The sequence below is a fragment of the Apus apus genome, chromosome 2 (assembly GCF_020740795.1).
Source record: "Apus apus isolate bApuApu2 chromosome 2, bApuApu2.pri.cur, whole genome shotgun sequence".
In the NCBI taxonomy this organism is placed as follows: Eukaryota; Metazoa; Chordata; class Aves; order Apodiformes; family Apodidae; genus Apus; species Apus apus.
The window spans coordinates 74,769,337-74,792,320 of NC_067283.1; positions in this window are offsets into that span (position 1 = coordinate 74,769,337).

Below are 22,984 nucleotides of genomic sequence, written 5' to 3' on the forward strand. Positions count from 1 at the left end.
AAAAAGTTTAACATTTGTCTTGCCACAGTCCCTCTCTTATTAGAGGAATTTATTTGATTTTGGTATTTCCAAATAAACTTTTTACTTGAAACACTTTCTGAGGTGGGAAAGAGATGTATAGGCTAGTAAGAATCATTTTACTCCCGATCTACTTCTTGAGAGGTGTCAATGACAGCTAGTTTTGTGACTTAAAATTTTATTAGCACTGCAGGTTTTTTCCCTTCAGAAGTACAGAGCTCCTTTAACTTCTTATGGTTTTATTAACAGCAGAGGTTAGCAGGCAGCCTTGCTCAGTAAGAAAACTAAGCACAGCAGTAGGCATCTACAAGGTACCTTATTCCACCCCATGAATAGTTACCTGCCTTTCAAGCACAGAAGCCTTAAACAGTGCAAAGGAGAGAGAGAGTTGTTCCCCACTCTTGCTTCCCTTTAGAAGGACAGCAAAGTGTTTCTGCTGGGCATCTAGAGGAATTTGCCATTTTTGTTGCTAATCATGTGAAGTTGCCCTATTTCCTTCCTTGGTTTGAAAGCAAATTGATTATGAATTTTTATATCATAATGTCTCTGACTATTCACTGGCTGCTAAGAAGCATAATCACAGGTGACAACTCTATCACATTCTATGTAAAACACAAAAAAAAGCTGATTCTGCATCATGATGATATTTTTTTAAAAACTGCATGGAAAAATATTTTTTTTTTCCATATTTGACAGAAGCAAAGAGTTGGAATGCAGATACAGGCAGAACCACACACTCTCTCCTGCTGTCAGCATGCTCAGCCTCTTTAATTCATTATTTTAATACTCCAGCCATTCCAGAATATTTCTATATAATTGTTACTTCCAGAGCTGTCAACTTTTAGGCTGCACAGAAAAAGTTGTAATGTCTGCCTCGCTGAAAAGACAACATTATCCAGGAATTCTGCCTTTAGGCTTTGTCATCACCATTCCTGGACCCCAGCATTGTCTAAAGGCATGGACTAGAGTTCTTTACATTTCTCGTCTTAATGGACTGATTTGTTAGATTTTAATATAGAATTACGATATTTAGGACTGATAAAATTCTTAATCTACATTAAGCAAGCTATGCCCTCCAGCTTTTTGGTGTAGAGACTGGAATTTTCACTCCAGAAACCGATATTGCCCCAACCACAATCCACAAAATGTTCAATGACTTTCATTGAATTAAATATAAAACTAGCAATTAATTTTACTTATTCTTATGTTATTTTTTGTGAAATCACTGTGCTCTCAAGGCTTTGAGTGTTTTGAATAGTATTTTTAATGATACATAAAAAAGCTGACAACCCAAATATTCTAATTTGAGTTCGACAGTTTTAGACTATGCTCTTGCTTTGAACTTGATGAGGACGGGGATGATCGCAAACATCAGGGATCAAGAATTGACACAAAGTAAAAGCTAAACAGATCAGGGTCAGCGATGTGTATGCACCAAAGGACTAATTCATGTGCTTATATCCTCTGAATTGTTACTTAATGCTGAGGTGATTTGCTGTGTTTTCCCTGGAAAATTTGTATTTCAGCTAATGCAAAACAATAAACACCACAGGATGATTCCACAAGTTTTAAAAGAAGCTGAAAAAATTACTCATTCAAAATGAGCCAGATCACTACATCAAATAAAACACAAAATATTGAGGGTTTTTATGGTAATCATATTATCCTTTTTGCACCATATTCCCTCTCTGCAGTTCCTGCAACTAGTTATTACAGGTACGGTGCTCAGAAGAAACTATCATTGTTTGTGCTCTCCCTATTTACTGAGTATGAGACTTGCATCCCAAACTTGGTCTTGCATCTTTTATTACCACTGAACACACAGAGATAAATAAAAGAGCTCTGATGTTCCATTTTTATTTTAATTTCTAAAGACATTTCATAAAGCTCTGCAGTGTATGTTCACCCAGTAATACTGATTCTCTTCAAACATTTTTCAGTATTAGTAGTGACACAATAATCTTTTTTCCATTAAAAATATTTTCCTCAGTGATAAATAATCAGCTTCAATGTCAGTTATTTTGACTCCATTTTATGGAGAGATGGATAATCACGCACAGTCAGATACTTAGTTGCAGAACAGGTTTGCATACATGTGTAACTTTATTCTATTAGTATGCATCCATAAATAATAACAAATGTATATTTGTAACTCTTTTTTCTGCTCTTCATCTAGGAGGTACATGATTCAATGTGTTGCTTTAAAAGAAAGGAACAGAACTACTTACTAACTAGGTTTTTAAGCCTTCATTGAATTTTCCTTTTCTCTTGGGCTATAAAATAACTTGGGAAACATGAGACATTTAGCATGACTAATTAATCCCCATCTGATGTTTTTTCTAATATTATTACCATATTAATTAGCTAATTACCCTAACATTGCCAATGGTAATAAAATAAAAAGCAATACTGCAACCACTCTTACTGAGTTGTAGTCTGGCAAACCTCACTGCATTTGAAGTACTTCTGAAGCAGCATACATTCTAGGGAGGAAAACAAGGTAAGAGTTGCACCCTATATCGAATCTATTTGTTTGATAACAACAGAAATTCTAAACTGCAAGGCAACATGTGTAACTTTGGGTACTGATATTCCCTTTCCAAACTATGAAAGTAATACATGTACCAAACAATAATTTTATTAATAACAGAAGGAGGAAATGGCTCAATAATTCAGTATATGGCAAATGAATAAATGACTAGGTAGATAGGTATCAGTTGGATAATCAGAGATTATTGTGATGGGACTGTTTAGAAGACTGACAAATAAAAGCAGTTTTCAAACTTTACTGAATGAGTTAGTGGCACGCTTCTTTCCACAGTTGTGCTGACAAATTATTAGTCATGGTCACTATATAAGCAAACCTGTTAGTCTATTACACCTATGTACTGAATTATCTGTGAGCATACAGTAGCAATGAGCTGATGATGAATTGTTGGTGACAACGACTGTGCTTTGTGTTTTCAATCATTGAAGTGCAAGTGATCAGGCTGGAGAGTTCTTTGATGAGAGGCCAAAATCTAAGTGGTTTTGTCTTCTTTCTTCTCTGATTCTCTGCACTGATGTTTGTATGCCATTTTTCTCTCCCCAAAGGGGGAGTCTAATCTGTCCCAATCCTGCTTATCTATTTTATTTTGTTTTGCCAGTCATCCTCTTGTGTACCCAGTGCATCCTGCTTCCACTCCCTTGTACTCGCCTTTCCTCTGTCTTGATAAGGCAAAAATCTTAACTTTTGTGTTAATCTGATGCTTTTTACATACCACTACACCCCTCTTTGCTTGCCCTTTTGGTGGTCATACTGCTTATATACTTAATAAAATTTAATATTATTTACATCCTTATCCACACACTTGTAATTTGTAGATATTCTAGTTACAAGGGTTAGGCAGCAGGGTGTCAGCTCACATTGACTGCAGCTGAAAATTATTACCCTAACGTTTGTCTATGGTAGCTATGCAAACCATGTTTAGCTAACTCACCTCAACGAACAATGAAAAGTCTTAATGAGTATTCAATATGTGAGTTCTGAAATAGAAATTTATTTTATTTCCCTACAGTGTTGGCAAAATAAAGAGGACACGAATGAAGTTTAAAAACATCACTATTCTTTGGCTAATAAACATCTCCTAAAATTTTTCTTCTCTGTCTACCTCCACAATGTTAGCATTAGACTTGGTTGCAGTTTTAAACTGGCAGAGATAGAAAGCCTCTCTGATGAGTTCAGATTTCTGGCCTAATAATATAAACTGAGTCCATGAAAATAGTCTGTTTGGTGAAAACCCACAAAAAGGAGCCTGCCCCAAAATGAAGCTTGTCCAGCACTGGTTAATGGTGCCATCCAATCATTACTCAGTGCTCTGTCCAAGCAGTTCCCTGGCTGTGTTCAAACTGCTCATATAAACAAGTGCTCACCATAGTGTGAAAGTATCAAGAAAGTAGAAAAATGTTCTGTGTTTACTTCTCAGTCTCACAGCTCTTCTCTGAAGTAATGTGAATCTCAGCAGGTCCCCCAAAAGTGGGTGATGCCACATTATCAACGCAGAACACACGCACTGCTTTAGTCGTGCTTCAATCGCATTTAAACTGCTCTTGCTTATCTTAGGAAAAACAAAACCAAACAACAAAACCCAACATAAATCCTACCCTAAAGTTTCCCAAAACTTTCTGCTTCTGGCCTTTTCTCTGCAAGTCCACCTTTATCATTTTTTTTCCTCAGGTGCTTGCTCCCACTAGCTGATAATCCTAGGCCCTGGTACACTACCTCCACAAACACATGAGAAAACTTGCTCTAAACGAAATGTGTTGTTTGGGTTTGTGTTCCATTCTTGTGGACAGCTAAAGGAAAGTGTTTTAATAAGAACTGGGTTTTTTCGTTATTATGTTCTTCAAGACAACTTGAGAGATACTCTTCTGTGTTAATTAATGCAATCATCTGAGAGCATCATGAAACAAAACACAATAGGAATGCAGAAAGCAGCCTGTTCTCTGAGTTTTCTCTAAGTTTTAACTTACCTGAAAATATGGGGAATCTTGACTACTAGTTTGTGCAGACTACTATATATTCTTGTAAGGTGTCAAGAGTTGAATCTCATTCATTTACAGCATTGAGAATTATTTAAGAACCAGAAAAAAATGTAAATTATTTAGTCTTATAAGGTACACAGATTATGTATTTACAAGGTAATTAATGCTTTATCAATGATTGTGTTGTTTTACACTTTGAAAGTTGTTATTTAAATGCACTGCTTTTGAAAGGCAGAAATGCTTTACAAAAAAATATATGTATTAATTTCCTTTATCTTAAAAATGAAGAAGACTATTAGCTTGTTCATAGGGGCATTTCCAGAGGAGTTGCCATTTCACTCAGCAGTATAGCAGATGCAAATTGACTCAAAGATTAAAAACTACACTATAGCTAGAAAAGATCTTTTCTCAAACTTGTATCTGTTGAATCTCAGCTCCATTTTATTTTTATTTCAGTTAGAAGGATTTCTTAAAAGATTTTAAAGTTCTTTGACTTGCTAGGTGACATTTGAAGTTAAAGGAGTTTTCCTGACCTCTTGTTACTGAACAATGTTTTTATGGTTGCCAATATGATTCACATAGATACATAGTACATGTTGGTTGACTAAACCTCTTTAAACTTCCTGACGTTGTAGAAAATGCAAAAATATCATTAGCAGATTCAGGGGGGGAAAGGAGTTATTTCTAGAGCTGTTCAGCAGAATAATAGTCACTTTCAAGTTAAACATTCACTTTTCAATCTACTTGCCAAGGAAGGTCTGTAACTTACCCTCAAGCCATGTAGAAAGCCATTCCCTCCCATCCGTTTTATGCCAGAAGAACTCCCAGAAGGTATCTCCCTGAGTTGAACAAGGGGTCCATTTAGCTTACTATCCAGGCTCTCAAAGTGGCAAAATGTCACTACAGAGAGCAAACAAGTTGGAGGCTCTGCACAGCCTGATGCCATCAAAGTTAAGGCTATCCCCAGTTGTTGGATGTGAAATGTCAGAGGGAACATACATACATACCTTGTCCTCTTACAACCTATTTATGGACCTGTTGTCCATGAACTTGTTTAAATGATTGCTGAACCTGCTGATGCTGTCTATCTTCAGAGTTTACTGTTGCAGCATGTTCCAGATTATTGCTTATTGTTGCATAAATTACTTACTTCAATGTTTTAAACAAATCTTCTAATAGTTTCCATTGTCCTCTATTTTTATTGTTAGATTTTCAATCTATTAATCAAGTTATAATTTTGTAAATCTTAATCCCATCCCTCTCAGTTCTCCCCTTTCAAAATTTCCTACTCTTTCAGTCTCTCTTTGTGAAGCAACTGCATCATCTCCTTGGTAATTTTGGTTGTCCTTCCCTGAAACATCTCAAACTCATCTACACCCTTCTTGGAACAGAATTGTACACGCTACTAAAGAGATAAGCAAAACAAGGTTTTATTCAGATACAAAACAATCCCAAACTTTTTTTTTTTCTGAATACCCTTTACTATTTTGCCCAACTTTTTTTTTTTTTTTCTTTTTTAGCTGCCACAGCACACTGAACTAATGATTTCTAATGACAGTTCCAAAATCTCTTTCCTGAATTGTAATTGCTATCTCTGACTTCAGCTTTAACTTAGATATGGCTTAGATTCTCTTCCCTACTTCCCCGGATTCATTACTTTCAATTATCTACATTGACATTTACTTGCCACTGCTTTGTTGAAATTCTACCTAGAACTCCCTCTGTCAGAAAATAAAAGTTAAATCCAGGTACATTTAATGAGAAAGTTAACTTATGTAGTTCTTTTTGGATAGAATTTTAATGGATTGTTGTTTAAAAGATGCAGCACATATATTTAAGGTATTTTTATTGGAGTTATCACTTATATACTCACTTTCAAACAAGCAACCATACTTAGAGAATTGTAAGCAAAAGTACTTCAGATATTTTTCCTATAGATATAGTATACAAAGTGACCTTATTCTTCAGAATATCAAAGCTCTTTTTAACTGTAGGCTGGTAGTTCTCCTTTGTCTTAGGATTAATTTGAGTTGGAGAAATGACAGTATTTTTACTTGTTGATAATGCCACAAAAAAGCCAGTCTCTCAATTAATTACCATTCCTGGTGGTCGAAGAGAACCTCTTATTAATCTTATAATTATTGAAACCCATAATAAAGTTGAATGAAACCCAAGAATCTCTAACACCTATAAAATCTTCAGCCTTTCTCACACTAAACATGCACAGATCCATTTATACCTGTGATCCTCTTTTCTTTTGAGTTATTAAAAAATTATCTAAAAGAGCACTAGTAAATTAACTGCATATTGCAACACTTTACCAAAATCATGTTGATCTATATACTTCAGTGTGAAAGGTACTCTGACAGAGGCTGTCCAGTGTCCAGTTCCTCTTTCCCTGGGGAGAATGCCTATTAAAAACCTGACAATTATCACTCACCGACAAGACCAAACAGTCCAAGAACTGCTACAGCTGCAAATTCACTTAGCAGGGATATAAGACACCCGCAATGCGAAACAGAATAATTAATTAATCTAATCTTAGCTACTCCAGGCATCTTTTTAGGTCCTCCTAGAATAGGAGCCCAGGCTCTCTAGGTAAGCAAGGATTCACCAAACTCAAAGCAAATCCCAGTCTCAACAGTGAGAGTGCTAGCCCTACCCCTCAGCACGCCCAGCCATTCCTCCTGTAACAGCTTTTGGAAAACAGGAAAGAATAATTTTTTTGTCTGGTGCTTCTCTACAGGATAGATAGGTTTTCATATCCAGCAAACACTCACAGATTGCAATCATTATCAGCAGCAAATCTTTTCTTGAGACTTCTTTGTTATAATGTCAAACTCTGTACACTGATGTAAATTTTGAGTATCATGCAGACTAAGCTCACAGAGAGCAGAATCTGACCCATACTTTCAATTACCTGGTGTTTTTTCTAATGAAGACAGTACAACAACCTCCAGTTTTAAATATGACCTTTCTATTTTTCTGAGTTTATTAATTAGGATCTTTGCATTCGGTAGCTCCAGCTATCTGTAAATTATTATATGACTGAAAAAAAAGTATTTCTAAACTCTGATTTAACTAAGAAACTAATTAAAGCTTAGAAGACAAGGGTGTTGTATCCATTAGGGTAGATGCAAACCTGGAAGATGAATCTAGAGGTCCCAGCAATAGCACACAATGCACTTAATCGTCCTGGATTAAAAACAAACAAACAAACAACTAACCAAAACCAAACCAAACCAACAAAAAAACAACAAAAAAACAGCAAAACAAACAAAACCTTTTCTAAAAGAAGATAAGAGGTCTGTTGCTGGTTTCAGAACAGTTTGTGGAGGCTTTGTCTTGAACTGTCACAAAATGTTGCATCCATCTTATCTATAAACAGTCTAGGGAAGACCATTTCCAGAATGCAAAAGTTTAAGACTGGAGTTCACTTCTCAGGGTTACAGCTTTTAATGGACTGAATGTCACTGATAAGAAAATGATGGAGGAGCACAATGCTCTTGCAATCTCATTAGCTGGGTGTATTATGTGATGTTAAAGTTACCAACCTGCAGAATACTAACAGACACTAGCTGCACAAGAGTGAAGGAGAAAGCAATTTAAAGTTATACTTGAAACTTTTACAGTCTAGCTGTTGATTTGAAATAACGGCTTGCAGTGCTTTATTTATTTATTTATTTATTTTTCTATTCTGGGCATACCTCTTCTAGGATACAGTTTAGTTGTTCTTCATAATAATACACAACAATACACAATTAACAACTACCAATCAGCGAACAAAAAAACCTGCAACACAAACAGAAACAGTATTTCCTGGATATGTTTCTTGTTCCAATGATACACTTATTTTTTACTTTTCTTTTCCCTTATGCCAAATATTTCAGTAAGGCTGCCTTCTTTTTTGAGAAAAGGATGTGAAAACGCCCAATAAGAAACAAATGGGGATTCACTCCTTAAAATTGCTCCACTGCCAAATACAGTTATTAAAGTGTAAATTTGACATTTTAAATTTTTTACATTGGTAAAAATTTAAGCCAAGAGGCTGAGCTTTTGTAATTTATACAACTATAATATGTTCAGCGCTGATATTGTGTAATTACCTGTCACATATTGTTAAATATGATGCAAATACTTCTCCATATATCTCGAACTTAATCAGCAGTTTTCACTATAAAGTAATTATAAATATAAAACACTCTCTATGCAACAGAAACTTTAATTTATAAGTCTAACTAGGATGCAAGCTAGCAACTCTGCAAAAGAAACACAAACTGAAAGACAAGAAACACTGAAATATTTATGTGGAGGTTTTTTTCTTCAAACCAGCCACGCTGGAGATGTATGAAACGGGGTAAACCAGGTTATTTCTGGCTGTGAAAAAATTTAATTATTAGCTAAAAATTCTCTGTGACAGCCTTGTCTCTGCAGTAGCATTAGTACCATTTTGTTACAGGTTAGCATATATTCTTAAAACTTTGCCTCTATGATCTTCTTGGATCTTCTGTTTCATTAATAAGTTAAACCTCCTGAAGAGTCTGCAGTCATTTGATTCTGGCTGCTCCTTCCTCTGAGAGATGTTGACATCTCCAGCATATCTGTACTTGTAGACTAAAAATGCTCATGTGAGCTAGAGCTACCATTCCACTACATCCTACTGCTATCTCAGCATAGGAACAGGGCATAATACTCAGGTTAGAAGCAAGTAGGGAATTCAGAGTTCTTTGCTGATAGTTAAGAAGAACTCTGAGTAAAAGTAAGGTATATAAACCTTTGTTACAATAAAAGGGAAGAAACATACATGCAAGAATACAACCCTTGAGAAAGCAGAAGAATCTACAAGCAGCTTTCTGTGGGGCTTCTAGGATGGTCAAAGGTTGTTTTGAACCAAAGTATTTTAAAGGCTTGCCTGTACTCTCTGCAGATGATCCCTCAAAAGCTTTTAAGAATGTTGTGGCCAATTTATTTTAAAAGTTGTCTCTGGGGCCAGCTCACATATCTGTAAATAACAAGTTTGATTTTCTGAATTTAACAAGCTGCACCCACGCATTCTCACCTGCATGTCACTTAACTGCAAAAATATAACCTTTTTTATAATGCAGATGATTTTGATCTGCAGAAATTGAAAAAAGCTGCACTCAAATTGGTGAAATCAAATATGAGAATATATAAGAATATATAAGAATGTATCAGAGTACACAAATATTTGTTTCCTTTCCTTATGGGTAATTTCAGAGCCATGAAACCACAATGTAATGTTTCCTTTTATGTGCAGAACTCCATGTTTTGTGTAAACACCAGTAAGGGACTCTAAAGCTTAGTTTTCTAGGTTAAAAATTCTCTACCCTTTGATTTACAGTGAGGTGACTATCAGTTTTTGTTTTCTAAAATGTTATTTGCAATGACTGGTGCTTTTACCATCAAAACCAGGATACTGAACTAAAAATCATGACCCTGCTCCAGTACAGTTTTTGTAGTGGTACTTCTAATGCAGTAAGGATACATTCGAAAAATTTGTATTATCTGATGTCAGAATCACCTGCAGAAAACAGGTCTTCAAAACTTTGCTTGTAACTTCGTTTTGTTTGGCTTTTTTATTAGAAGTAGGTATGATGAGATGGATTACTTTTCTGTATGGGAAAAAGAGAGGAAAAAAAAAAGTCTCTTATATACATAATTGTCACAAAAATCTTACCAAATACATGAAAATTCTCAAATCACCTTTGTTCTCTCGAACTAAAGAAAATTCATTTCCTCAGTTGTCACAGAAAAGACATAGGGAAGACTTAGGAAACCTCTCCATACCTGGAAAAGAGCTCTCTTCTCTCTGCAAACCCTTTGGTTGTCACAGCACATTTGTGGAAATGACACAGCAGACTTGCTCCTCCCAAACACCAGAGGGCTGGATTAGGATATTTCTAACTGAAACTAGTATCTAGATGACTTTTGAGCCTTAAATGTACAATAGGAGTAAAAAGCTAGAGAAGTGGAGGCTAATATTTAAAAAAATAGTTTTTGTCAGTTAGCTGTGTTCAGAATTAACTATTTAAGGGAAAGCTTCCATTAAGGATTATTTTTTGTATCCAGAATGAAAATGCTGTAAGTTTGAATGGGGTTTTGAGCTTCATGGAAGCCTTTTTGAGGAAAAGCTAATACGTAAAAAAAGTTTATTCTGTATTTCTTTGATTTGTTTAATAGCAAATCTTAGAACTTCCGTTGAGTATTAAGAAAAGTTCCCAAATTTCCTGAATTCCCTCTTTTTTTGAACTTGCCTTTCTGCCTTCCTCTTTCAACTGAATTTGGTTTAAGGTTTTCAAGGGCACATCTGCTGTCTTTTCTTTGAAGTGAAGCCCAAGTCCTTAAAGCCTTAAGTGGTAAGAATTTATTAGTGAGAAAGAGTGGGAAAGACTAAGCAGGAGTTTTTTGATATTCTAATCAGAAAATGTTATGAGCCATTCCCCACACAAAGTTCAAATGAAAAATTTTCATTGGAGTTTTAAATTTGAAAAATGCTGACAAGTCGTATTCTTAGGACTCAACATTTGTATTTGTATTCTTGTTTGTTTTAAAGAGCTTTGAAGCCCTTGTAGGACTGAGATGAACTGCCTGTATTGAAAGTTAATTGAAACTGGTCAGTGCATTCTCTTAAGTAAAAATCCCAGTTCAAGCACATAATTAAATGTTTCAGCTTTACAATTACATCTCTGGATAACCATAAATACATTTTGAAACTAAATTCATTGTTGGTAGAAGGTGCTTTACATCTCTTACATGTCAGTAATGGAACTTTTATGGGATAATTTAAGTTGATTTTACCTCTAGTTTTTGAACTATTCACTCTCTCGAGTGTTTACTACAGTTTTGCTTGGCTATTTTTTCATGAAGAAGCAGTTAATCCAGAAAAAGAGGCTAGGTATGCTGCAAAATGCAACAAAACTTACCGTGCCATGTTTTACTGCATAGTAGATGTCTTTCACTGAGAGATGTATGAAAGACTATTTCCATGAAAATTGCCCTTTAAAATATTTTTACTTTTATTATTGCAATTTAAATTGGTTATATTTTTTTTAAATATCCCTCATATAGTTAAAGAAAAGAACTCAAAAATGTTTTGAAATGCTTTTGCCCAAAGTACATCTGTTATTCTAATTTCCCATTTAGTTTGGTTTTTGTTTGGTTTTTTTTTAGCCAATTATGCTGTTGTACTTGCTCTTAGTACATTGCATACACAAGTTTAAAGTTTTTTAGCTCTGGACACAGTGTTTTTATTTTGAGTTTGGAGTTTTTAAAAATAATTTTTATACAGTCTTCTATGTAAAACAGCCTAATTGCAGAGAGACAGGTAATTTGGAAAACATCTTAGTTCCCATTAAAAACAATCAGACAAAACCAAATTATTATCTATACATCCCACATGTACTTAATGACCCTGGAAACAGAGAAAATACCCTAAGATTTCAAGTCAGTGTAACAATTCTAAAATGCTTATTCTGGGCAATTGTGCTGGCCTGGTTTAGTGGGTTTTTTGATACCTGGGGAAGGGCCCCAGGAGTGGCTCCGGTAAGAAGCTGAAAAGCTCCCCCTGCTCAAAACCAGCCACGGAGTCATTAGAGGGACAATAGATGCACCTCTGCGATTAACATGCGAAAGAACTGAGATAAAAGCTGAGCAGAGCCGGCAGTTAGAAAAAGAGCTGAGCTGGGGAGGTGAAAGGCAGTGCTGGGGTGAAAATCCCGGTGGTTTATGAGGAAGAATGGAAAGAAGGTGCCCAAGCAGAAGTTTCCCTGCAACCCAGGGTGAGATGGCAGCTGTCCCCCTGCACTCATGGAGGAACGTGGTGGAACATTCCCTGAAGGCACCAGGAGGGGTGAACTCGGCCAGTGGACTGGAATTTTGTGGCCAGAGGATTTGCTGCCAGTGGACTCTGATTACGCAGCTGTGGAAGACCCCGGCGCCAGGGGAGGTGGCTGTTCCCGAAGCAGCCCGTGACTCTGTGGGAAGCCCAGGCTGGAGCAGCTCCGGACCTCGTGGGAAGGACTCATGAAGGAGAGGTTCATGGAGGACTCTGTCCCATGGGAGGGACCCCGTGGGGAAGCAGGGGAGGACTGTAAGGAATCCTTCTCCCTGAGGAGGAAGGAGCAGCAGGAACCACCAGCCTGTGAAGTGACTCTAAACCCCATCCCCTGTCCCCCTGTGCTGCTGGGGGGAAGGAGGGAGAGAAACCGGGAACAAAGGGATTTGGGCCCGGGAAGAAGGGAGGGGTGGGGTAACATATGCAAGCCCTGCTCTGTGTGTTGTTTGTGTCCTGTGTGCGTTTGATTGGTGTGAAACTAAATTAATATATTTTCCCCAAGTTCAGTCTGTTTTGCCTGGGACCTTAATCGGTGAAGAACCCTCCTTGTCCTTTGTCTCAACCCATGAGCTTTGTCCTCCTCATCCCAGAGAGTGTGTGAGGGGAAGAGTTGAGCGAGCGGCGGTGGGGCTGTTTCTTTGTCGTTGTGTTTGGCTCAAACCATGACAGCAATCATGATGAAATTTGCCTGGTGCTGTTTTAAATAGAGGCATTCTAGCTGCATCTTGCATGTTTTATCCCTGATATCTTAACAGTTCTTCCCTTGACAAGAAGAGGAATAAATGCATCCATTACTAGTGATTAGAAATTGTGTAAGTGCTCAGTATGTAATAAAAGATATACCTATATATGAGAAGTCTACTTTTTTAATATCCTAGCTAGACTGTTGTGTCTTCTTGCTATTGTATGGTGGGTTATTGCCGGTTACTCAAAAAGCTCAGCACATTCTGGCATCTACATTTCCAGCATGGCAGATCTTCTGTGTGCTGCATGAAGTGTTTTCACAAGTTCTTGCTGCATGTGAGACTCCACATCACCATGAGCAAAGCAGCCCCTGGCAGTTACCAATGGTGGGTTGATTCCTTGCCTCATTCCTCAAGCTCACTCTTCACTCACGAGGAGAGTGAAATTGTCCCAGCTTTTAGTGCTTGCGTCATGGTGATCTAATTGAGTAGGATCACTTTGATGAAATATAATCAGTGAGGTCTTTATTGCCTTCAGTATTGTCTTTCTGTGAATCTTCTCCATAATTTTCAGAAACAAGTGTATTCTGAACTTTCATTTGAGAGGAAACAAATTCTAGCCTTCCATCTACATGCTCTAGAGTACATTATGTTTTTGATAGCAGGACTAAGGAAAAAAGCACCGTCCTTAAGCTAGTGTTAATTATCCCTAGGCTAATATCAGTAAGTGCAGTTTCATATAACATGATAATTAATTGTTAATCTTTAATTAAGAGGTATTTGCACTATAAAAAGAGCTTTCATCTATGTAGAAAGGATGTTTAAAATATTATTTCTACTATTTGCACTGTTCCATTTTTAATTACTATATTTTCTTTTACAGTTATTTTTTCCAGTTTATAAAATTCAAGAGATACTTTAAAAAATAGCACCTTTAAAATAGTTACTACTATAAAAGCTGGGCACACTGACCCTAATTAACGTTGTATGTTATTTTGCAATACATTAAGAGACCAGCTAAATTTTCCTTACCGATCATTATCAAAAGACTGTTTGTCTAGCTGTGATTATTATAATAAAGTGAGTGAGATAGAGAGGCAATTTATACAACGTCTGTGCCTACAGAACAAAATCTCTTTTCAAAGCAGAGCACAAAGAAAAATACTCCCAACTCCCAGTGATGCTAATGGAAGTTCTCCAGCTAAATCCCTGAACACCCCATTGAAAACATACCCTTATGTAGATTAAAGTGTAGGTTTCTTCTTTCTTTCAACACAGAGAAAGCCTAGCAGGATTTATTTTGCCCCAGCTCTCATTCTGATACACTATCTTAGGTGAGCTCTGAGAAAATTCTGCAGAGACACCTTTATGCACAGAAATAAAAGCAGGACTAATCAGCGGATTATTGTTGTTGTTATTATTATTATTATTGTTATTGTTATTAATTCTGGCAAGCTCTCTTCTTTCCCTGAAGAGGATATCTATAAAGGAGAGGTGGAGTTGTGATATAAACAGCTGTCATATCTGTGGAAGGGAAGTCACCAACTTCTCACCTAGGAGGCTACAACAGGGAACACTAGGGAAAAAAGCTTCCAGTCTGAGTTGCTCGCTTATGGAAAAAGTTTTCAGTCAGTTGTTGAAATGAAGTAGATCTGAACAGATTTCTCTTCGAAACCTGCTGGAGTAATCTGCAGTGTCAATTTTTGCGTAAGGGAAAGATCAGAGCACCGTGTGGGACAGGACTCTGAGGAAATGCTGGGTTAGAATAAGGCTTTATTTTCTTTAAACTTGCTCACCTGCTCCCGCCCAGTAGTAGAAATGGACCAGTTTCCCGTTTGAAAATAAGATTACATGAGAAAGTTGAGACAGTTTTTCACTAATGACTAAATTTGTTTACATTTTCCACTCAAGAAGGCTTTTAAAAATATCACATCATTGTGCTTTTAAAGTGTTTGGTAAGGTGGTATAATTTAATTTCTGGTATCAAACTAATTTATTATTACAATACATTTATTACATTATTTTCATATTTTATGTATCTATATTTTATACATGTAAAACAGTTGTTTTAGTGTTTTCTTTTTCATTTCTTTTTCATTTTCATTAGACCTCTTAAAATTTGAGCTTTCCACTCCAGTTTTTGACAATTTTTCCCTAGAAAGGTAATTCTAATGTTTTAGCCAGTTCTGCTCTGTATGAGGGTTTGACTATCTGTGCCAAAAGAGTAAAGTCCTGAGATTTACAGACTAATTGATAATCTTAACTGAGAAGTCAGAAAATATGTAAAGATTATTAATACCAGGAAGGAAAACAAAACCAAAACATTATTTAATAAATCAAATTAACAGAAACATGTACTTTTAAGATCTTAGAGCTTTAAAACAGCTGCACTTCTGTAAAATAAGGGTTGATCCATTCTGTTTACATCTCTTGGTTAATTAGGAAAGACTGAAATATTGCACAGGAGTTGTGATTTTTATATATATTCAGAGTTGCTGCTTAGTAAAAGGAATATGGCAACTATATTTTCAATTTGAGTTTTAATTTACTGTAAGATAAAGCCTATGTATACACACTAAACTAAGACTAAATGTACGTGAAGAATTAGATAAATGATATATCTCATTTGTCTCCTATATCAACATTGTATGGAGGCAGAAATCCTGACATGCAAGAACTTGAAGCCATTTACATTAATCTACCTGTAGTAGAAAACTAGATAGCAATTTCAGTTCAAATCTTCAAAAGAGAAGACTATTCACAGTATAGTTTTTTGGGGTTTTTTTGGTTTTTTTTAACAATAAATACGTACCTTTCTATTTAAAATCTTACCTTTCCTCCTTGAAAATACCCATTTTAGTTTTCTTATTTATAGAAATTATTTTGAAAGAAAATGTTAAGGTATTTGTGGAAATATGGACTGTAATCAATAATTTTATTTAAGATAACATTACTTTCATGAGAGACTGGAGACAGTTTGGTACAAAAGGCAGCATTTATACTCTGTGCTTTTATGTTTTTGCTTACAGCTTACAGAAAACTGTGCCTTCAACAGATCACCTTATAACAGGAATGCCTACTAGTTAAAGTGCTTTTTGCCTTTGTTCTTATTCATTGCCCCTTCATCAAAAGGAGCACAGATCTACTCTTCAAAGTGCAGACTTAGATTCATTTTTTCTAGTGATATGTTATTTACTGCTCAAACTTACTTGCAGATCATTACCCAGATGTGTCAAGCTACTGAAGTTTTACTTTCTTTCTTTTAATTACAGAAACTGTCCTTGATGAAAAAATATTCGCTACATGGTTTAAGAGGAAGCAATTTTCCATTATAAGCTCTGTACTCTTTTTCTGCCTATTTTCAAAAAAAGTTAGTTCCTTGATCATTTACAGCATACATTAAAACATTTTTTAAAACTGTAAAGACATTCAGACTATTTGTCACAAATTTTTCAAAAATAATCTCAAAATATTTAAAGGATATTAAATCAGGATATCAAGTATTAAAACAAGAAAGATGAGACTACTTCAGAGCTCCAATTCCAGCTGTTGCACAGTCCAGCTATGTTCCAATCCCATAACAAGCTGAGACCTCACAGTCCTTTCTTCCTTCCCCCTCCTCTCCACGTTCCTGACTCTTCAACTAGATACAGCCAAACTAGATACATCTGAATTTACTTAATTCTGCCCAGATGAAACTACAGCTGATTAGAAATTATCAAAAGTTTACACAGAACTGAATGGTAGAGCTAATTGCACAATAGCTTTAAAAATATTCATCCCCCAAAGACATTAAAAGGAATTTAAAGGCATTATGAAATCCACATACTCTAGCTGACCTTACCTTTTTAATCAGGATAAGGGGAAATGGTCGACCAAAAACATTCTCAAAGGTATTTTAGTTCAGGGCAGACTGGAACTCTTATGACTTGCTAAAAATCCCTCATTTTTCAAGAAGTCTCACTGCAGATGGACCAAAGGCTTTACAACAACCAAACATAAGCAGCTATACTTTATTTTCTGCTATGTGACTGCCTGAGGGGTGGGGGATGTCTTCTGAATTGCAATTAATGACCAGGACAATAGAGTAATTAATGTTTAATTATCAGAAAGAATCAGTCAATCCTTGGCAAATTTCTAATACTCTCATACTTAACCTGCTCTAACTGACTCTTCTTGAGTAGGGTTCTCTAGTTTTGGACTAGATAATCTTCAGAAGTTCCTTCCAATGCCAGTGATTCTGTGAGTCTGTAATATTACAGCTCATAAGCTTAGGAGTGAAATCCTGAATGCACTGGTGTAGATAGAAACTTTTTTTTTTTTTTTTTTTCATTTACTTTGAGCATTTAATTCACTATGCTAGCTTTTCAGCAATTTTTTGCAAAGAGAAATGCTTTCTGCAAGCTCATTTTTGACTTTTGTTCTCTGGTTAACAATCATGTATCAGCCTGGTAGACTGAAGCAGATAATTTGACTTTATCTCTAAGTAGACTGGATCTAATATTTGTGGAAATGTGTCCACTTTTCATTTATGGAAAGCTTATTTGCATTGTTTTGATTGGCTTTGCCTAATCTAAAATAAATAATCTTCACTGAAACTCAACCTACTGCATGAGTAGGGCAGAAAACACCCCTTGGTTTCAATTCACTGAAATTTGTACCATTTTTTATTGGATTTCCTTTGAGACATATTACAAACTTTTCAATTTCAACCTGTGCATAAGTACTAACATTCTAAACCTTCTAACACCAGAAACTAGGACAGTCTTTTTTTTTCCCCCTTCTTCGATGCTACAAAGGTCGCCTAGAATAATAATGTGCTCACCACCTAGTAACAGAACTCTGTGTTTTCTCAAAGCTTCTTGAAACTTCAGGTCAATGACTGACAGAATAAGGTTACGAACCATGTCTTCTCAATACACATCTAAACACTGGCAGAACCTGACTGCAATCACTAGTAATGACAAACTCTAACACCTGCAATCTTATCAGGTGGCAGAAATACCACACACACACAAAAAAGATTGTCACCATCCCTGCAAATAAATGTGAAATGAGAATCGTACAAGTCTTCTCTGGTTTGACTGTTACAGGGAGAGTGGCAATTTCCTCCCACTCCAGTTGCCAGGCCAGCCTTTATTACCCTGCTTTTCAGTTCTTTCTGTTAATACAAAAGAGGTGCAAGGTGCAAGTGAAAATCACCATTTTTAATAAGCGAAAAATGGCTCTCAAGAGGTGGTCTGGCTTATCCCTGAAGGGTAGGAAGGGTAGAAAGGGAAGGAAGTTAGTGAATGCATGTTCACTCATAGTTCAAATACTTCTCATTTGATCAGACATCTCCACTTCAGAACTCTGGCTTGATTTTGTTATCTACAGTTTTACTGTTTTTTCCTCTCTTTTTATTATCTTATTTGGATATTTAATGCTTAACATTGAGAAGAAACTAGAAGAAATCTTCTTCTGAGGAACCCATAGGTATGAATTAGGAGAAGAGCATTGTTCAAAGAGGACGAAGAAAAAGTCTGTCCCCTATTATTTTCATTTTTATTTAATAAAATATAGTAACATTTTCTCAGTATAAATAACTCATGTTCCTCCGTTTTTGCCTTATAATCAACCTCCTTTTCAATTCCATACAGATAAAAATTTGTAAAATATGCAGCTTATTTGGATAATGAGAGTCAATTAAATTTGTACTACAGGGGTTCTTCTCTGCATGCAACTGTATTTCCCATAAGATTTTTAATTTATTTAAAAAACCCAAGAAAACAAAACAAAACAAAAAACAAAGCAACCCAAGCCTCAAGCTTTTAAATAAATACAAGAGAACTAGAAAAATCAAAAGGACTCTTTTGTATAGAGTACTGCCACTCAACTCACTTGAAACCTTATAAGCCCTTCACAGTTCTAAATTACAGTGGGTTTTTGTCAGTAGTTCAAATCTTTTAAGAAGATTTTTTCTTGAATCTTCGTCTTACTTCGTTCATATACAAATCTGGGTCTTCACATTAAGGACAAATGGTACCAGTACAGAAGCACAGTGTTACACAAAGGTTAAATGGAAATGGGCAGATTCATTATGGGGGCCAGTTTAATACATACCTTCTGTTCTACAGAAGTAATGAGCATCGGGTCTCTCGCATGGTTAGCACTGCAGTTCTTCTCTGCCCTCAAATTCTAGGTGACCAACATTCTTAGAGATCATAGGCACAGTGTGGTGGTCCCTACCTGAAATAATAAAGCTATAAAGTTGAAAGAACTTTTTTTTCCAACAACACTACTTACAAACAGATTTTAGGACTATATCAGCTTATAAAAAATAAAATAGTCCTGAGTTACACTATTGTCTTTATTTAGTTGAATAAATTATTTTTTGCTGTTATGTGAGTATATTATGGACCTTACTGAAGTTCAGCAGAAAATTCTCAATTAAAATTACTAACTTTTCTGAATTATAATTACCTTTTAATGCCCCTAAGGCCTGTGTTACTTAAAAATTAGCTGTCGTGCACACTGCAGTGAATTTTTCAAACCTATGTTTCAACAACTTTGTAATAAAGATACGGTTTCTCTTCACATTTTATGTTTTTATTCCAATTGATTGCAACAGTTGATATACTTTCAGATCAAGCATTTGATTTCCTCAAGAATGGCTGCTTTTCACATTGCTTAGGACAGAGGTCTTCTGTCTTAGAACTAGGCAAACCAATGTGCAAACACGTTAGAGAGGGAAAAGGTATTCTTGATCTAGAGATAGCCTAGCTTTATTGAAATAATAGAGAATAGTACATGTTTGAGTGAAGAATTCTCTCATGCAGTAAAATGTCTCCATCATGGAGATGATGTGTTTTAGTTTTACAAGGTATATACTGTCCATTATATAATTAATATTTTTTAGAATAAATAAAACATTAAATTAGTACACTAACAAATATTTACAAAACAAAAAATAAGCTCCATTTTGTTTTTAATTTACAAGAAAATACAAGCAAAACTTCAAAAAATTGAGCTATGCTGAAAAAGATATTTCTAGTAAAAAATAAATCAGTAATTAATTAAGGATTGAAAAAGAGGTGTTGTGGGATATAAACTAGAGTTCTGTTGTTGATGAATGATGAAGTCGAATTAATGATGAAACAGCTAAAACTGGTGTAACCAATACAGTTGATTTTGTGAAATGGTCACAGCTTTTATAGGTGTGGTTTGCTTAATCATCTAGATGTTGTTTCAAGACTTCTCAGTGGAGAGCTGTCACAGTTTAATGCAGGGCCAGCAATTAAATGAATGACAGATGCTCCCTGTTAAAACTACTCCCTTCCCCAAAAGGGGAAAGAAAGAGGGAGAGAGACTTATGGGTTGAAAACTAAACTACACAGCTTTAATGAAACCGTAGTGATGAAAAGGAAAATAATTGTGTACAAATATATACAAAAGTGGTATCACATCTCCTCCCCAGTAGCACTCATTTCACTGCTGAGGTTGCAGGGCAGGCCCTAAAAAAAGCCTTGACTCAACTCCTGGAGTCAGCGGCAGATAGAAGCTGGGTGCAGGAATGCAGGGATCCAAGAACCCACAGATGAATGGCTCAGGACACTGGACATGGATAAAGAGAGCTCGACCCTTGTGGTCCCTCAAATTTATACCAACTATGATGCGTCTGAGATGGAATAGTTCATTTGGTCGATTTTGGTCACCTTTCTGCTCCGCTTCTCCCCAAAGGAGGGTCACAGGTGTGACACCTTTAATACCTTCTGGTTCTGGAGCATAAGATGTTTTTCAGAAAACAGCTGTGCCCTTGATTCTCCACACAATTCTGGCCATAGCTATAAACATTGATCTTCATCAATCCTAGAAGCAAACACTGGCTGAGAAACGTCATTAATTTCAGCAAGTGCAGCTACTTAGACTTAACTGAGAAGTAACCTTACTAGAGATAAAATTGGTTCTATCCTGGCTCAAACCAGATCAAGAGCTCTTGGTAAAAACCTACTCTTTTTTTTCTTTTTTTTACTTTTTTTTTTTTTTTAAATCTACACTGGATATTTTTAATTGTGTGTAAGTAATGAAGTTGTAAATGAACTTCTTTCATATTTTTCAAAAGAGTTAGACTGCTGGTATACTGCCACCGTGTCATGTGCAGGAAGGGGAGCAGGGGTGTTAAACGGAAAAAGGATGGCAAGTTCAAGGAACTCGTTAAAGCATATGTTGTTCATCTGCTTGCTTCTCTTTCTCTCAGTATCACACTGAGAAGTCAAGCAGAGAACAGTATCTCTTAAAAACTGAAAAAAAACCCAACTTTAAGTTGGTGATGAGTCATTACTTAGTTGTATGAATTGAAATAAAGACCCAACAATTAAGCTGAAGCAAAGGTTGTATGAATAGATTTTGGAGGTATATACCAGCAGTTTTTTCTAAGGCTCTTGTATGCAAAGTATTTACCAAGCTAAATCATAGATCCATTCAAGTAAATGGTAGTTTCTAATAAATCCATTATCTTCCTGAAGTATGTTTTCAAACTACAGTAGAAAATAAGGTCTAGGCTTCTGAGAAATAAAAGAATAAACCTGATTTTTTGCTAGTATGAAGTTGCTTTCTTTCCTCTGTTGTTTATACCATGTTCTTAGTAATATGCCTGTTGCTGGAATGTGGGGTTTTTTTACATTTGTCATCTACTCAGGTTTTCCTGTTTTGTGTTCCAATTTTCTTCTCATGATTGGACACTAGATCTACCCTGTCAAAATTATTTCTTTTATTGATTCTTCTAACTCCAATGATGCCATGGGACACATAGGGATTTATTATATTAAAACCACCTGCAAATAAAGGCTTCTGTATTCCTTAGAACCATAGATTTTTGCTCAGCTATAAGCATTAATCACAATTACAAGTTTCTATTGACTAATTCTTCCCCATTTCACAGTCAAAACCAAATATATATTGGTTTGGGGATTTAATTTTTTTCTAAACAAAATCTATTTAAAGCACCTGTTTTGCTGCAAGACCAAGTTTAAGGTATTACTGAGGCGACGTCTGTTTTTCAAATCAAATATATTATTGAATCCTTTTAAGTAAATGATGAATACAAGTTTACAAAACTAATTATGTTTTTCTCTTTTGTTAAATTATATTGTCTTATTATTTCATACTTATAGGTTCTACAAGAAGGTGTTCCAGGTAGAAGAAATTATTTAAATGCTCATCAGAAATTATAGCTCATTCAGATAGGTTAATTTATTACAACTTCACAAAGGGATTTTATTAAATATTCATTTTCTTCTATCTGCACTGATACTAGTAATTTAAGTTTGGCCATAGTGTAATCAATTACAGTGATACATGCTGTGAGAAAGTGAGCCTACCACATTAATTCAATCTATTTTAGCTAGTCCTGCTGTCTCCAAAATCACTTCTATGGTTACAAGGCATTTGTCAAAGACCTCTGAAAGAAAACATTGTGTGTTGCTGATTCTGCTCTAAATATGGCTAGCATATTATTATTCTCTCTTGAAAGACCTAGTTAGGAATTTCTGTATCTCTAAACATTTCTCACTTAGTACAAAAGAATTAAAGCATTGTTACCAACTGACACTTTCTATACACACAATAGATTGTAGCTGCTTGTAGAACACATACAATAAACATGCAAAATTTTGTAAGTGACAATTTGTAAATTTGATGTGTGTCATCTGAGATATCAAAGTACTCAGTTTCTTTTAGCCTTTTCAGGGAGACATGCTGGCAGAGTCCATCATGGTTTTTAGAGTTGTAAAAGCTTAGTTCTAGTCAGTGATGAATATAAATTGGTACCTATAATATCAGGAAGGAAGGAAGGAAGGAAGGAAGGAAGGAAGGAAGGAAGGAAGGAAGGAAGGAAGGAAGGAAGGAAGGAAGGAAGGAAGGAAGG